Below are 16,046 nucleotides of genomic sequence, written 5' to 3'. Positions count from 1 at the left end.
AGCTCTGTCATTCCAACCAGATCAAAACCTTCAGAGATCCAGCCTAATAATTCAGACTAACTGCAAAGCATCAGTGGTAGGGGCCGGGAGGAATCTTCCAGATAGATGTAGATTAGTCAGTGCACAACAGTGCTCATGTACACTTTGAGCAAGAGCAGCCTAAACACCTTGTAAGCGTAGCCCATCATCCAAGAAGAGAAAATGTTAGAAAAGATGGTTGGAGTGCTTAGGAGTCTAATTCATATTTTGTGAAACTCAAACCTTAGGTGGCAGATAATTTTACTCTCAGACAAAAGGCTGTAACCATGTAGAACCTGCCTATTGAGTGAATGTTCTCAGCTCAAAGGCCCTGTGAATCCAACAAACAAATATGGGCACACCAGCACACCTACCAGATACAAGTTCTCAGCAGCTTGTGGAGATAAAGCATCAAGTGAGGTTTGATTTCAGTGTGCTTCAGTAGAGGAGGGATGATACCATTGCCCCTATGTAATCATGGGACCACAATGCCTTAAGAGAGGAAGGAGGTGAAAGTTCATAAGGGAGATGAAATATTTTCAGCTGGGTTAAGGTATTAGAGTGCTAGGGTTGCCAGATAAAGCACAGGACACAAGTTAGATTTTAATTTCAAAGCAAACACGAATATTTCTTTGTGTGCAAGTATATACCAGTGAACTCACTGGTACTCAGGGAATTGATTTCTGGAGGACCTACTGTGTACTGAGTCCTGTTCCAGGTGCAGAAGATTGAACCATGAATCTCCACCAACCTAGAGTTTTATGTACAGAAAACAAACCAAGTTATTAAAGCATACCACATGCCAAAGGAGATCAGTGTTAGGAAGGAAAATAAACCGAGAAAGGGGCAGGGATTATAGTGGTCAGGGAAGTCTCTTTGTGAAGTTGAAGCTGATCCTAGATGTGAAGGAATGAAAGTGTGAACCCTCCACACACCTGGGGGAGGAAATATAAGCGCCAAGCCCCTGAGGATGCTGTGATCTGGGAAGATGTGGTGCTGGCTACACAGTAGAAAACAACTGGAGGTCAGCTGGGGCTGGGCCTGGGCCACTTTTACCAGTGTGAGGAGTTGGACGGGACTTCATAGGCAGGAGAGAGCCAGCATAGGGTTTTAGGTTTGGTTTGTCTGTCACCACTGAGATCTCCAAACTAAGTACCCATTGACTTGGAGCTGGGTCTGTTAGGTTTAGAGGTTATAGTACTACACAAAGGAAACTCCAATTTTGTGAGAAATGTGCAAATACATTTTCAAGCATGTTTTAAGATTTTCAAAAAAAATTCTGTATTGTTATATTTATTTGTATGGTTTATTTCACATGCATTTTGGGGCTAAATTAATGCTGTGTGAATCAAGGTTCAACCAAATTACTAATGTTCCTTTCTTGACATACCCTTGGGCATGAATCCTGCTTTTCATTGTCCTCTAATTTACATTTGCTGCTTTCTGGAGAATTGCAGATGAATTTTAGGGACTTGATGCCTTTCAAGTTAAGGTATCAGGCAGGCTCTGTGTAGCTGAGTTTTCTTAATAGGCTAAAGTTGTTTCTCTGGTTCTCCTTTGATTTTAAAAATCTGTAGCCTTCATTAACAGATTATAGCAGAGTGTTTTAAGAATAAATTTAATGGCGTTTTAAGAATAAATTTCTAGACATATACATCAAACTTTCAATTATTATAAAAATGGATAACAGGAAATTGTATGCTGTGCACAAAACAGTATTTGTTGAATATTTTTGGCAAATTGTGCTTTGTTGGCAGGACTAGTTAGGAAGAGATTCCTTGAGTATGTAGGCACACATGAGATCAAACAGAGATAAATTTACTTTATATAAAAACACAAAAACACAAAAGTCTTTTAAATCAGAGGTTTGGGGTTTCTTGTGAGGGTTTTGTTGTATTATTTTGCAATACTGGATTTGAACTCAAGGCCTCCATGCCAGACATGTGCTTACCACTTAGCTCTGCTCCCAGCTTTAAAGATTTAGGTTTTTAGGTAAGATATTTTGGGAGGGTATTTCTTTGTAGAGCAGTAGTAAGGATCAGTTAGAGAGATAATTGTTGGAATATTACTCTTTTACTTATATTATCTTCCACTTGGTTTATTTTAAAGAATTTAGATAAATTATTAAGGTAAAGTTCACAGAAGTGTTCAAGTCTATTTGTAAAAACATTCCTTACAAAACAATTGCTAACTGATTTAACAAAGTTATTACCCTGAAAAGATTCCTTAATCCTACTTACAGACTATTACCCATTTAAAAATCATTATTTGCTCCTCAGAAGTCTGGCTGTATATGAAGGCATTGTTTGTCTTAACAAAAAAAATCCTGTTTTCCTGGAGGACAGAAGAGTTGAGATCATGTTTATGTTGTTCGGTTTTCTCTTCTTTGGATGGTTCCAAAGGTGAGCCTGCAGCTTCATTTCTTGGCTGCAGGATCTGTCTGCCTGTCCCCACAGTCTGGGGACCATCCAATGTGGGCCTGGAGGCCATGTTCCCTGGAAATGGACTTGGCTAGAGTGAATGTCAATGGTGTCCCTGCCCCTTTTTGTCCCGATGCTCAGGTCTTGTGCATTCACTGGAACTTGGAACTTTGCCCAGCCCTTGGCCGCCTCACTTCCCACTTCCTCGAATTGCCTGCCTGATGATAGCGCTGTGGAATTCAGCCCTGCCTCCTTCAGCTTCTGTCCTTAAGCAAGCTGTTTAACCCCTGGGAAGCACTGACTCCACTCTCTGGCACCTGGCTCATGCTCACGGAGTGCTAGCTGTTACCAGAAGCTTTGTCTCTGGGGTGCAGTGTGCTTCATTAATCTTGTTAACTGCTCAGTTGCAATGATGAAAAAATTTAGATCTTTCAAAGTGCGTATTTTCAGAGGACTGTATTTTTGTTGTTGTTGTTGTTGTTGTTTGAAGTTCTAATCACATTTCTTTTCACTGTAGTAGTTTATACTTTTGGATGAGTGCAATCCCCATACCTACTCTGCTGGTTTGCTCTTGGTTAGTTGACTAACAGATTTTAGGTCAGAACATACATTAATATTTATAAAATGGTACTATAAATTATTCATGTCCTCAAGTACCTTTCTGACAAGAAGTATTAACTTGTGTCATATTATCTCATGTTGTGACATACAGAAGTGGCAGAAAGGAAGATAGGAGAGTTTGTCATTTAAGTTAGTATTTGTCTGACATGGTAAGGTGTATTATATTCATTCACTCACTTAGAATGTCATAAGTATTGATAAGTGCAAGGGTTTGTACAATGTAATGTTGAAGTCAAAAGAAAACTTGCGTTCATATTAATATTTTACAAGTAGGAAGACTGAGATCTAAAGATAATCCTCAGTTATTTCTAAATAATCAACTTTTTTTCCCCATCACCAAACTTACTTTCCAGAAAAGGTTTGGCCTTTAAAGACTCATATTGCTTTGCTTAAATTCAAGCCCTTTTGTCTTCCTCCCCGTTCCTGTTCATTCTTCATGTAGATTTTTATTTTGTTAAGGTATTACCTATTGAGTCTTACGATGGCTCAATGATGAAGAGTAAAACTATATTCTTATTGTCAAAGAAGTCACTTTCTGGTAGAGGAAAATTGATGATAAATTTCATTATACTGCTGTAAGTAAAAAATTTTGAATATATAATAGAAGTCCTACAGAGGAAATAATACATAATTCAGACCCTGTAGGGTGGATGATATCCACAGAAGTATAAAAGACTGAGAGGGGTTTTCAAAGCAAATGAAAAGAAGAAGCTTTGTAGGCAGGAGAACAGTTCATGGAAAGCCACCAGTATCATGCAACAACATGGGTGGCATAGGAAACACAGGTCACCTAGTGTTGTTGGAGAAAGGAGGATATGTGCTATGAAAGACAAGAGGTGGAAGAAGTGGGTTGTGATCATCTAAACAGACCTCATGTTCCGTGCCATGGATATTGGGCTTTATTTTGTAGACATTGCTTTGAAACTATGTTCTTCAGAAGTTTGATAGGGCTGTTTTCTTAACACACTTTGCTGGTGTTATGTACATTATAACCGGTCTGTAGGAAGATCCAACTCTGGGGACCAGGTATAGAAGGGGTAGCTAAAGATGGCTTTTAGAGCATCTTGAACAAGAGATGAACACACAAAAAAATAGAACACAACTAGAAGCTTCTCCCAAGATCATTTTCACCTCAACCAAGATTTGTTAATTTTTAAGCATCATTTGGTAACTGAGACTCTTCAAGGCTGGATTGACATGGAGTTATGTGATTTAAGGAACAAGTACAGAGACAACTACGTTGCTTAACAGTGGAATGAATGTGTCTGGATGTGTCTGACCAGTCCAGCACTGCCCGGATGTGGGTCAGGGGAGGAGACTCAAGGTTTTCCTTTAAAAATATGGGGATCTAATGTCAAAGCAAAAGATATGAAAGAAAGGTTGAGTTCTGTGGCACAGAGTACAATCAAACTAGTTGTAGCTGGACAAAACTTAAATGGACATTCAAACAATTGTTTTGATTGTTTAAAAAATCAGAAATATAGCCATTTAATGACTAACTTTGAGTAACTTTCTGGTAAAAACTATTATCCAGAAACTAATTGAAAAACATATTTATAAATATCAAAATAAACCAGATGAGCTAGTGTGTTCTCTGAAACTGTTAATCACAAGCCATTCATGAGGCTACTTAATCTTTTTGAAGAACTAATTTTTTTGTTTTGTTTTATTAACCACCTTTGTGGCCTTCATTATTTCTATCCTTCTTATTTATTTGGACTTCCTCTGTTGCTCTAATTACTTCCGTTGAATCATTTATTCACCTTTCTTATGTTCCCTGAGTTGCCCATTAAACATTTTCTTGGTTGAGTCCCATCAGCATTGACATGTGGGGCTTCAATTTTTCTTCATTTTAAGTATTTGTAAATTTGCCTAGAAATTACCCTCATTAAAAAAAAAAGTCTTTCATAGATATGTCCAAATATATACAGTAGTGGAGATAATTGTATAATAACAGAGTGTTTCGACATTGCCAATTCATGACCATTCCTGTTTTATTAAATGAAAATTTTTTTGAGACCTTAGCTCATGAATTTTCTAAGACCAGAGGTGCTAGGAAGGTCATTGAAAGTTACCATTATATCAAAAAAACACTCCTGGCTCGTCTTACCTATGTGTAGTAATTTGGATTTTTCAAAACTTTTGATATAGTGTAATAATGGGAAAGTATTTTAAATTTAAATTATGACTGTCATAAATATATGATTTATGACATATATTGAGGGTAGTCTCTGTGACTACCCTCAATATATTGTTAACATTGTTCAATTTCAATAAAGATGGCAGAATCAAAGAAACATGAAGTCTATCGTGACCTCATGAATTATCCTTTCCTTCTCCTTTTTAATTAAAAAATTATAGCATAGAGAGCTACATATCTTGTTCAGGGTCTTCCAAGGCCAGATTGTGGTCTTCAGGCCAAGGCCCTGTCTGTTACACACCCCATCTCTGGATTGTCTATTTGTTTGTAATGTGGTTTAAGAGAGTTCCTGGTGTAGGCAGAATATAAAGAAGGAGGACAGCATGTTCTGGAGTCCCAGTCTCTCCTGTTCTCTTTTCTGATTTCACAAAATTCTTACTTCTAGAGACTTAGGTTATCTTATTTTAAATGCCTCCTCCTTGTTCCCCACTAGCTTCCTGCTGTCAGAAAGGAAATTATCCTTACCTTAACCTTTTCCTCTATTTCAGCAGTCTTAGGAACATTTTATTAATATATTTGGTGTGATTTTGATTAGAATACTGGAACTTTATACTGTAAACCTCTTTGCTTAGCACCTTGCTAAGGTTTTGATGCATAATAGATAACAATATGTGTTTAAGGAGCACATGATTGAAAGAAATAATTAATGAATGATATGCATTCTATAGTGCATTTCTGGTTCTCCTGTTACTTGTATTATTAAGGTATCTGATGAAAACTACAGTTTTGGAACATGTGCTTACCATTAATAAACATTATGTTGTAAACTGATTTAGTAAATTGGGCCAGTACTGCTTGTTTTCCAGTGAATTCCTCACTGAGACATAGTAGAGACAGATACTCCTGTCATTTGTTTTATGTTTAGAAGTTTGCATTTATTTAAGTCTTTAACAAATATTTGTGCATTTTAGCATTTTCGTTATTTTAGAGATTCTAGCTTTCTCCACTTTGGAATACAGTTTCATATACCTAACATGGTTTTACTTTGTAGAAATGCCTGTAAAACAGATTTTTTGGAACTTAAGTAATTTCTACTGATAACCATAAATTTGCCCTTCCTGCTTTGCATTGATTACAATACAAGAAAGAGAGGAAGAGGAAAGAACCAGCTTTGGAACATCAGCCTTAGGCCCAAAGCAGGGAGAATGAAAGCTCAGTGCATTAGAGTCCTCCTGGGGCTGAACTGAACACCCCATAACAGCCAGCTGGGATCCGGGGGAGTTAAGAGCAGCAATTTTACATTACACTGGAGTTTCTAGGCTGGCATGGAAAGAGATACCAGTATTAAATATTTGCATCTTACTGTAGCCACAGGGATATGTGGACAGCTGAAGAATTAATTTGATATATATTCCCAGAAGCCTCTCTGCTGCCAACAGAATTCCATTACTGTGAGCTTCTTAGTGTGTACCGTGAATTTGTTTTTTGTTTTTAATATCTCCTGTAGCATATTTCTGGTAAGTGGATTCCTACATAATGGGGTGCAGCTATCTCTTGGTTTGGAGTAAACTCCATTAACCTAAGCAGGTACAAGGTAGAAAAGGTAAGGCTATGAGTGTACAAATGCCTTCCACCTTGAGAAAGGCAGAAATTTTAGGTTAACACATAGTCCTCTGTCCTGTAAGTATAGTTGTAGCTGAAACATTTTATTTCATGTTGGTAGTAATTCAGACTTGAGCAACATGATGGAAAGATATTTTGATGGGCAAAGAGTTTGACTCCAGGAGCAGTCAGGCTTGAATGTGCACAGCTGGTCCCTACAGCTCCTGGTGTGTTGTGTGTGGTGGAGGATGCACCCCAGAGCTGCTTTCCACAGGTCTGGAATTGATGTGCTCCATACATAAATGAGGCCCCTTCCTTCACATCCTTCTTAGTCGCCCCTTTCCTGCCCTTAGGTTGGAATTTTGTTTTCCTACTAGCCTTTGCATTAAAATCTTCCATATAAATTGTTGGAGGAAGAAACTTAAGGCGTCTGCTTTGTGTGACAGAAAGACTTAGTCCAGGGCAAGACTGGATGTGGCTGTTGTAAGGACAATGGTTTTACTTTGGCATCAAATGTTTGCTCTTAAACAAAGAAAAAACGCACATTCTGCAAAATAATTTATTACACTAAAAATAAGAGCTGTTGGAAACAACAGTTACAGGAGGCCACTTAAAACCTGTAGAACTATGTACCTGGAGAATAAATGTAAATCATAAAACCCCAAGTAAAAATACTGACACAGGCAAGCCACCCTGGATTTTGCACCTGTGTCCCTGCCAACCCATCTTTTCCAGCTGCACATACTTCAGAGCTCATTTTGCTTACTGTCAGAGCACAGGTCCTTGAAGTCAGTTACTCTTAATGGAGACCCATTTCATCAAAATTAAACACAAGATCCAGGAGTCATTTTTTCCTCCTCCTTTTTTTTTTTTTAATACAAGGGGAAATGTCTGTACCTCTTTTGTTTGTATGTGCAAGCTCCTTAGATAGTTAATTGTGGAAATTTCAGCTATTAGAGCTTAAATGAAACATTTTTGTACTAAAAAAGGAATTTGAATAAAATTAGCAGCCTCAGGTCTTCATATATTTTAAGATTTTTTTCTTTCATCATGGAGGAGAGGGGAAACTCCTTTGGATTTTTTTTGTAACATTGTCCTGGGAAATGCCACGTAGAAACTAGTGCAACTTTTGCTTTATGTATTGACACCATTTTTCTATTAACCAATTGTATATTAGCTAAGTCACCTTACAGAAACATGCATTTTTATGGTTCAGTGAAAACAGGTACCCGGTATCCTTTGCTGTTCCTCAGACCTGGATCCTGTGCTCTGGTGGCTAATGTGTAGTAGCAGGTTACGATCATACTCTTTAGAACGGCATTCTCAAATTGTGGGCTCCCAACCCCTGGGTAGCCCCGGCACATTTTCAGATGGTACATGAGGTCAAGCTATGTCCATTATAATATTTATCTGTCCATATTCTGTCCTCTTTATGCCAACAGTGTAAAAATGTGGTATGTAAAACTATTGGCATCTTAGTCTGAAAAATTGAAGCCATGGCACCTAATTGTACTTTGTGTCCTCATATTTGCCACCATGCACTGTGATAATAATAAGTAAGTTTTTTAAAAGCCAGTTTCCCTTAAGGATACCTTTGATTGAATATAGTACAAGTTATTAATCTCATTAAATTTCAGCCTTTGATTGCATCACTGATGTTTTGTGGGATGAAGTGGTTATTCATGAAGTAATTCTGCCACACCCTGAGCCACAGTGGTTGTGCCAAGGAAGGGCATTGTATTGCCAGTGGCCTTCTGAGTGGAGATTTTGCTTAGCAGTTAGATATGTGTCTTTGTTCTAGTACTCACATATGTGGACAAATTAAATGTATGGATTTGAATTCATACCTGAAATTATTTGATTTTTCCTTTTCTGTGTACTTAGAGAAGATAATTTATTTAGTGTCCTGATTTGTTACTGTAACAAACTTTAAAATACATTTACAGAGGTACCTCTGTTATTTTCACCTTTCAGTCTAGGAGGCTACATTCTGTCATGTGTGGAGCATGAGGGGAAAAAATCATTTGTTTTAAATAAAGAGCAACACCTCTGTTTTTTAACCCTTTTTTCCCTGACAAGTCCAGGGGGAAATCAGGAACTAAATTGGAGAAGCAGAGCTAGGATCCTTTGCTGTATAGCAATTTCAAAACAGAGAATTTGCCAAGTACTGTCCAACACAACAAGTTGAGCATCCCTTATCTGAAGTCTGAAGTGTTCTGAAATCTGAAATATATAATGTAAAGTCTACTGAAATATTTCAGAGCCTGAGAAGCTCCTAAATTTGAAACTTTTTTAATACCAAGCATTTAGATAAGGGATACTCAACTTGTCTTGGGCTCAGATTCACTCAGATTTCATTTAATCTGTGATTGAATCAAATTTCTCATTATACTTTTGCTCCCAATCCCCGTTGATTTTCAGTTAAACTATTTTAAAGTATAATGTTCTTTAATAGAAAACTATAAAAGCATTTGTCTCAGAAGTGTATTGTATTTGATCCCATAAAACAGTTGCTGTGAAGGGAGCTATTTGTCAAAAAGAAAAAAAGTATTGATTAGGTGGGGGGGCAGGGGATTGAAATGTTTTCTCTCAAAAAAAAGTGTTTTAGATTTTGTGACTTCCAAATCAGTGATGCTTCCTTTCCAGGCAGATCTGTGATGTTTCTAAGTCAGACTCACCTATGCTTCTTCCAGTGCTGCTACCAGACAGTTGTTGCTGAGAAAGAAGCAAATGGTATGGAGCCAGGGAGTGATCAAGGGCAGTTGTCATTTAGTTCTGATTCCACATTCAGTGGAAGTGGTCTTCCTACAGCAAGGCAAGGAAATGCATATGGAAGGGAAAACAGTTTGGCTCTGAGAGGGGCTTCTTGGAAGGATTCTTGATGCCAGTCCTGGGATAAGAGGTTGCAATCTTAGAGCTGAGCTGGGAAGGAGGATAATGACAGATGATGCTTAGTGAGAAATGCACCAGCATGTCTAAACATTTCTTTAAAATGTGTGTCTAATACAGTTCTTTGATGATTAACAGTTAAAATAATATTTGTATTTTTAAACATGTTCTTTTAATAGTAAACACACACATATATGTATGTATGTATGTGTTTATGTACGTATTTACTGTTTTCCCAAAGTTTGGATAAGACCCCAGCTCTTGCATCTGAGAACTCTGTATATTGAGGAAATTTGACTTAAATAAAACCGCTGCAGGAGGGAGTGAGAGGCTGGAATAACTCATTCTCTTGAGCCAGTTGAAGATGACTTTTCAGAGAGGTAGCAGATAAACTGGGTCTTGAAGTTTGAATAGAAGTCATAAAAGAAAGAAGGGAAGGAGGTGTTCTGGGTAGATTAACTTCATGAACAAAGCATGGAGGCTGTTTCCATGAGTTTGTAGAGAGAATTTTGTGCTTAGAACATTAGGCTGTGGCAGAGACGGGTCAAAGAGGAGTCTGTAGAAACAGGCACATGTCAGTCCTGAAAAGGTTTGTATTCAACAATAAAAACTTCGGACTTTTTCTTCTTGGCAAGAAAGAAATACTTTGTTTATGGAGAAAGACAATTCTGGTAACTGTGAGAAATGAGGTGGAGAGACAGGAAAATAGTGGCAGGGAGACAGGTTAGAGAATTTTGTGGTAGCCCAAGAGGGTGATGTCTGCAGGAAGTTCCAATTTTAGTGGAGGGAAGGGGTTTTCACTGTGGAAACATTTCTTGGTAGATATGCAATATCTCATTGATACTGCATATATTTACCAAAATGCTAATAAGGCTTTCCTCTGAGGAATATGAAGTCTTTCAGTGGCTCAAATGTTACTTGAACTTCTGAGTTTGAAGGATTTTTTAATTACAGATGGACACATTCAATCACAGAAAGTCCTTCATGGAACATTTCACTGAAGTGTGTCAGGATAGTGGTACTAATAACACGTTGACAGGTAGACACAGAGATATCATTTAGACGCACCATTTTGTTGAAACTGAAGACAAAAAAAATCACCATTTCCACATTGAATTTGTTCCTAGTTTTCCTTTTGGAGTACTTGAGCAGTTGCACTGCCACTTGGAGATAAAAAGTTCCTTTCTGTAAATATTATATGCATTATATGCTTCTAGGATCAGATGCAGATTAAGGAGGAAAACATTTTAAAACAGATCATTTGTGTTTCGGTTGAAACTCTGAAGCCAAAAGATAATCATTTTACTGAGAGCTGAGGCTCTGGTCACATAAAGTGATCTCCTAAAATCAAAACACAGCAGATTTTCTCCTTTTTTTCTTTCAGAGAATCACCCTGAAGCTCTTTGTATCATAAATGATGTTCTTCTAAAGACATCTTGGCAATAAAATTATTTCACTGAGGGATGTTTGTCTAGTTTGTGCATAGAGCAATAACACCAGAAGCACATGTTAGTCCCATAAAATCCATAGCTGTTTGTTTATGCTCTCTTCTGTGAAAACACATTCCTTGTTTTTTTTTTTTTCTTTTTCCCCTAGTGCTGAGGATTGAACCCAGGGCTTTGCACATGATAGGCAAGTGTTTTCCCATTGAGCCACACCCCCAGCCCAACACACATTCTTAGGATGGCATTTATTCTTGCCTTAGTGTGTGCAACAGGTTTAAGGTTTCTCAAACTCAAGCACTTTTTAAAATTCTCTTCAGATATGGTTATCAGAAACATGTTTACTATTCAACAGTCAATCCTTAGTTCAGGTGTGATAAAGTATCTTTTAAAGATAATGTTAAGAGGGAGAAAAACCCATGTAATTTCCCAGAGACCCATAGAGAAACAGTCTGGTTTCCTGCAAGAGTTACTTTAACTACCGGGATTTGAGCCTGACTATGGTTTTGTCATGTTCGTTGGATTCTTCTGAGCTGGGCCCAGCAAAGCTTATTTTAAGATCTTTTGTATTTATTAACATCTACTCTATTTCGTGATCCTCACTCAGATTGGTCTCAGCTTTAGAATGAGAAGTTCTCAGTCTCTCACTAGGCCTTAGCTCATAGTGTTGGGGGCATTGCTGGCTTCAGCTCTGGGCAGTATTGGACACTAACAGTCAATTCCAAAGTGCAGCAGAGGAGGATCTCCTCCATTGTGTCTCATTCTTGACTCTTAATGGTATCTGATTTTTTTTAATGTTCATTAGTGCCTTAATGTATTAAGTTGAAGAACTGTCTCAAACCTGAGGCTAGCATCTACTGATGGAGAAAAAAAATGTAGTTTTAAGAACAATTTTGTAGTGCATGCCTGTAATCCCAGAGGCTTGGGATGCTGAGGCAGGAGGATCCAGAGTTCAAAGCCAGCCTTAACAATGGTGAGGTGCTAAGCAACTCAGTGAACCTCTGTCTCTAAATAAAATATAAAATATGCCTGGGGATGTGGCTCAGTGGTCTAGTGCCCCTGAATTTAATCCCTGTATAATAATAATAATAATAATAATAATAATAATAATAATAATAATATCATTATTATTTTGTAAATTGACAAATGTTGACTTCTTTAATTTTATTGATGATGGAAAAATCCAGGAAAATCTATTTAATGAAATCTTATTTAAATAAAAAATTCTAAAGGGATTTCAATTATTGTTATAACATGGAGGTAGTAGAATTTGAACACAAACATTTTATATGTATCTATCCATATGGCTATATTTTAGTCTTCTCCATTATTGGTAGGAGGTCAAGTTTCATTCTTTTGTACAATTTCAGCCAATTAAAATTGGCTTTCACAAATTGAGGTGTCAGAATTGGAAGTTCATCTTGACACCCCTGTATATTCTTGCTCTTAAACAGGTCTTTGAATGAAGCAGCAAGAAAATATTATCTGGGTAATTGTCTTGCAGATGAGAATTGGGATGATGACTAACTGCTTAGTTTTGAACCATGCATTGAAAACCTTATCTCTGGCTGCAATATTATCAATGGGAAATGTGAATGTGACACCATTCGGACCTGCAACAATCCCTTTGAGTTTTTAAGGAAGGATATGTGCCTTTCAGCTTTAAAGAGAACTGAAGGTAAGACATATTTTTTTGTTAACCACTCATCTCTAAGGTATAGAATTGTGTAACTCTGAGCCATGATAGTATCTGAGTTTGAAAAGGCAAAGACAAGCTTACAGAGTTCGGTCACTTTTAGAATCCTGAATGAGATGCATTAAGTGTACCAGGTGCTGGTGTGAGGTTGAGTGTATGTATTCCCTAGGAGGTGGAATGGAAATGCTGTGGTCCCATGAGCAGGGTAGCTTGTACCAGCCAACCTAGGTCACCCCTGCATAATGAATAATCTTGTGAGTGTTGTGCTTGAGATCAGCATCTGTTGTCATCAGGTCCATTCTGCTTGATTGACCGTAAGATGGTACTTTATGAGGAGAGCCTGCTAATTAGAAAGGCAGCTCATCTGTCAAAATGAGGAACTCTATAGAAGAGAAGGGAGAATTGTGCATTGAGGATTGAAGGCTGATGTTGATTTTACCAGGGAGCAGGAATCACATAGGTATGGCTAGACCATGAGGCACTTCACCTCTCGAGAGAAGTCAGAAGTTACATTAAAGTAACAAGAAAACTACACTGAAATGACCCATGACATTTGTACATTCATGCATAAAATCTAGAAAAAAATATTGAGAATTTTAAAATATTATGATTCCTAAACCACAGTAATACCAAGTGGAGTACCCAGAAGTTGGTACTGTGGCTCACAACCCATAATAATGATGGGGAAGAACTAAGCTTGTGTCTCATCTCTGTCTATGACCAGCATTGGATTATTCTTTAGCCCTAGTTTACTCTTGGGGAAAAAATAGAGAAAATGAGTGCTAATAGGACATTTAAAAATGTATCTTTTATCTCTGAAATTATGTCATTCTGAGGTGGAATGGTTGATAGTACAGTTTGGAATACCAATGATTTTTAACGTCCAAAAGACAAGCGTATAGGACAGTAGGGAAGGACTGAAGTTTTGGAAATGTGTTACATTTCCAAGTTCTATTAAATGGTAATAAAGAACAAGAAATTTATAGTAACCTGTAAAATAACATTATTCTTTGTATTTACCAGTGCTGCCAAATCATTAAAATTTAGCAGAAAACAATGAAAATAAAATTTTAGAACAGTTGTTACTTTTATGTAACTTTTAATCCAATTTTTGAATCTGAACTATACAGAGGTTTCACATAGTGGATGAGTTGCAGGCCTAGTAGTAGCCATGCCGTGTACCCTTCTGATCCCATCGTGACTCTGAGCCAGTATAGTCTGTTATCTGTCCTGATCGCCCTTTGCTCATCTCTGCCCCGTCCACCAAAATGAATGTTTTGCCAACTTCAGTACAGAAACTCAGATAGTTATATGTAGTTACATGTCTATTTCACTAGTTAATTTTGTTACATAAACGTATTTAAAATCATATTATATGAAATAAAAGCAATTAAAGCCATTGCTTTTTGCTATTTTTATATTTCACAAAACTATTTGATTCCAATGTTTCCAGTGCCTCATGGTGACATGGCTATCCTTGTTTTTATTTGGGCCACTTTCCAGTCATTTAATAGCCTGCTGATCATTAATTAACCTGCACATCCTCTGCACAGCCATCTAAGTTGATTGAGATGCAGCAAGTCTAAGTATGATGCTATCACAGGAAGTTATGTCTGCAAATACAATACCTGTACATTTGTAATAAGTTAGGTGCATTTTTATGATCTTTGCAGGGTAGTGATTAACTTCATTGATTTTTTAAAAGTAATTTTAAAAGCTTTTTTAAAGACCTAAGTAAATTTCTTTACACCTAATTGAATTTCTTTACTTTTAAAAAGTTTTAAATTTATTGTCAGATGACTTCTGTATACTTCAAAAGTAGAATTGGTTTGAGATCATTTGAATTTAAATGCTTTGCTATTGAACATAAAACACTTTGTAGCATGTGAAGTTTATAAGAAATCGGGATTAAGGGAGGTTTTCCTTTACTGGGAAATAACTTTGAAGGAAAAAGCTCTAACTTATATTCAAATACATATCATATATGAAAAAATTATTGATGACATCATACTTATAAATAATTAAATCATTAATATTATAAAAGTTTGACATTTGTGATGCCATAGGCATTCAAGGTCAAGAAGCATGACCCAGAATTGTATATGATAAGGTATCATGAACAGTTTGGTTAATGATGGATTTCAGAAATGAGAACATCATTGATAAAAGAATAAAATGTGGAACAGAGGATATGTATGACTTATGTGTAAGCTACTTATAGAACTGTTCTAAAAGAGCCAGGTTTTATGTCCATAGGTGGTTAATAGGAAATAAAGATGGGAAGGCCAAATGGAACCAGATTATGAAATGTCTTAAATATCGTGCAGGGACCTGAAGCCTAGTAATATTAGCTATCATAAATCATTACAGCTTTATGAGCAGAGAGAAGCAGAGTGTGGTCAAATCAATGTTAGGTAGAATGGGGACAGGGGCAGGTGCAGAGTGGATGGCAAAAGGAGATGCTACCTTCAGGAGGCTGTTGGAGAGCTGTTTCCATTACCTGTACATGGTGCCTTCAGAGGCTGGGCTAGAGTGGTAGCAGGGGAGATGGCAGCAAAACATCGATGAACAAACAGCCTTTCAATGAAAGAACTGACAGTATCTGTTAGTGGATAAGGGAGGGGTAGCAAAGCAAAAAATAATCCTAAGATTTCTAACCTGAAATAGTAGTATGATTGTGCAAGTAATAGAGATAGCATTTGGAAGTAACAATACCTGGTGATGTGGGTGGGAAAGGAATGATAAATCAAGGATGTATATTTTCCCTTTAGTAGGGAGAGGAGAAGATTGAGGGAGGCCTCAAGAGTTTTGTTTTGGGCAAATTAAATTTGACATCTACATAGAGCTGTTTGTCACTTAAGTAATTGCTAATGTAATTCACAGACTAGCCTTCATAAATGAGTTTCTCATGTTAAGTATACTGAGGACTATAAGGGTACGTCCCTGAGAAAGTTAGACCTGTCTACAAAGAGGAATAACCCTAGTTGGAAGATTGAAGAGAACAAAAATAACTCAAGTTCACACTGATTTATCACCAGATTGATTTATCAATAATAGAAGATATTTGTGTGGAAACCATAAAATGTGTTCTGAAATATTTTAGTCATTGCTGCATCACACATCAAGTGGGTTTCTACAGTGGTATAGGTTGTGTAAAATTTATTTCTGTTTTGGACCTGCACAGTGAATATTATGCAAACAGGAGTATGACACTTGGG

General features: G+C 37.1%; 1 long non-coding RNA gene across 2 annotated transcripts in view; it reads left to right on the top strand.

Moving 5' to 3' along the window:
- The window catches only part of LOC144372412 (uncharacterized), a 66,309-nt gene that overhangs the window by 14,494 nt on the left and 35,769 nt on the right, over positions 1-16,046 (top strand). For both annotated transcript variants that reach the window (XR_013432434.1, XR_013432433.1), the window contains exon 2: positions 12,637-12,810. This is a non-coding gene — a long non-coding RNA (uncharacterized LOC144372412). The remainder of the gene's footprint in view (positions 1-12,636; positions 12,811-16,046) is intronic.

Source organism: Ictidomys tridecemlineatus, unplaced genomic scaffold (genome assembly GCF_052094955.1).
Source record: "Ictidomys tridecemlineatus isolate mIctTri1 unplaced genomic scaffold, mIctTri1.hap1 Scaffold_102, whole genome shotgun sequence".
Lineage (NCBI taxonomy): Eukaryota > Metazoa > Chordata > Mammalia > Rodentia > Sciuridae > Ictidomys > Ictidomys tridecemlineatus.
The sequence above is the reverse complement of the archived record's forward strand: the minus strand, read 5'-3'. Positions and strand labels throughout refer to the sequence as shown.